Below are 2,339 nucleotides of genomic sequence, written 5' to 3' on the forward strand. Positions count from 1 at the left end.
GTACTATAATATGTTCTGTGGTCATACGTAATTTCCATATCGCGTGGTCATACATAATTTCCATTTCAAGCGCGAAAAGAATTTTAAATATATAGATTTTAGCTCGTCTTGCAAAACACTCGTAAACCAAGTTACTTGCAAACCGAGGTTCCACTGTATATATATATATATATATATATATATATATATATATATATATATATATATATATATATATATATATATACCAGGCAGTTAAATGGGAATAATGTTTTTTTTTTTTTAACAGTGTTTTCATCTTGATTTTCATTCTACTTTTCTTGGTGTTCTAATTGTTTAATTAATCCATTATTTACTAATTAGTGGGTCTGACGCTAAAGTAGTTGCAGCCTTTGGTTATTCAATGTTGTTTTCCTGGGTGTCTGCTGTGCTCATTTTTAATTGTCATTAATAAGATACAAACACAGGGGGAATACTGAACAGAGAAAGGGCAAAATATAATGAAATCAACAAAAGAGAGTTAAGCATTTAAATCTATAGCAAAATTAGAAATATTTCTAAATGTCTTATAAATATAAAAATCATGCTGTTGTGCTTTTCTGAATTTAAAATAAGAGAAAAAATACCAGCTAATTAAATGAGATCAGTGTTGTCACTGATTAGGAATCTGGTTGGAACAAAAACCTGCAGGCACAGTGTGCCCCCAGAACCAAGGTTGGGAAACACTGACTTAAAAGAAAGAAAATTTAACAAGAAAGAAAACTCCTGACTTGGCAGTTCCAGTACCAGAAAGGCCCTATACAGGATTATTGTTGTTGGTATAATGGAAAAGGCACTATATAAATAAAATGTATCATTATTTTTTTTAATTACTTCTAAAGGATCCCCAATCATGTTTGTTGACACACTGCTGTTGAATGATTTGTTGTGAAGTCCTCAGTGTTAGTGTGTCAGAGTGAGGATTGTACATTGACGTAACAAACATATAAAACCGCAAACATTATGAAAATAATGAACAGAATGCATTGTAGTTTCATTTTAGGAGGGCCAGTGCTGAATATTTGCATTAAAGAATTGTTTAATTTTTCTTTCTGGTTTGTATCAGCTACCTGCTGTCACTGGTCAGGATTAGATACCGAAGCGTAGTTAAAACAGAGATGTGATTCCCTCTCTGCATAAAAACGCATTAAATTTCATTCCCTTCAACTTGTTTATAGGCTAATGTTTTGACACAACATTGTTTTTTTTCATGCTCCTTGGAAGACAATGCAAAGGAAAAGAGTAAGTAAAGTAAGTAAGTAAAGTTTATTTATAAAGAGCTTTTCTGCACAGTCAAATAAAGTTATAAAAAATTCAGATGTGAGCATCAGGCTTTGTGCTGTAGGAACCAAGTTACACAAACTATTCAACAACATTTCAGTAATTATTTACAGTTCTGATGCTGATCTTTCTGATTATAAAGTAGGTCATTACAATAGCAATTGATGTGAAGAATTCAGAATTGATTGCAGAATTACAGTATTCTTCTTCCTTCGTCTGCTCCCATTAGGGTTTGCCACAGCGGATCATCTTTTTCCATATCTTCCTGTCCTCTACATCTTGCTCTGTCACACTGTGGTAGGCGGCCGGGTTCAATGCCCGGCCGGGACGCCCCTGCTGCATATGTTCCGGGGGAGTAACCATGAGCAACTCAATACCTCTCCCAGGACGCTTGGTGGCAGCCTCCCTGGCCGGCGGTGATGCCTCAAACTCCCGCAGGGCTCCATTGGAGATGGAGTCCTCAACAGCCCGGTTGGGAGCTGGGGTGGCCGCCAGGGAGTGCTGCAGGAATTCCACAGCCCAGCTGGACAACTTTTCAGCCCCACCCGGAAGTGCAATTGGAACCAGATGGTCAAGCACCTGGAACACTTCCGGGTGGGGTATAAAAAGGACTGGCAACTAACACTCAGGAACAGAATCGGGAGGAAGAAGACAAGGTTGCCTGGGAGGAGTGGTGGTGCCAGAAGAAGGGTTGTTTGTGTTGAGTTATGTCCTTTTGTGACTGTGTATTGCCTATGGGGTTCACGTGGAAGACGTGCCCCACAGGTGAAGAAAAATAAATGTATTTTTGTGTTTTTACACGTGCCTCAGTGTCTGTGCTGGGTTGGGTGATATATAGCGTCTAGTTCACACACACCCACCACCTTCATGTCTTCTAGCACCATATCCATAAACCTTCTCTTAGACCTTCCTCTTTTCCTCTTGCCTGGCATCTCCATCTTTAACATCCTTTTCCCAATATACTCAGCATCTCTCCTCTGCACATGTCCAAACCAACGCAATCTGCACTCTCTTTTTCACCTCTCTTCCACAATCCCCAT

This window comes from Erpetoichthys calabaricus, chromosome 2 (assembly GCF_900747795.2).
Source record: "Erpetoichthys calabaricus chromosome 2, fErpCal1.3, whole genome shotgun sequence".
NCBI classification, from domain to species: Eukaryota; Metazoa; Chordata; class Cladistia; order Polypteriformes; family Polypteridae; genus Erpetoichthys; species Erpetoichthys calabaricus.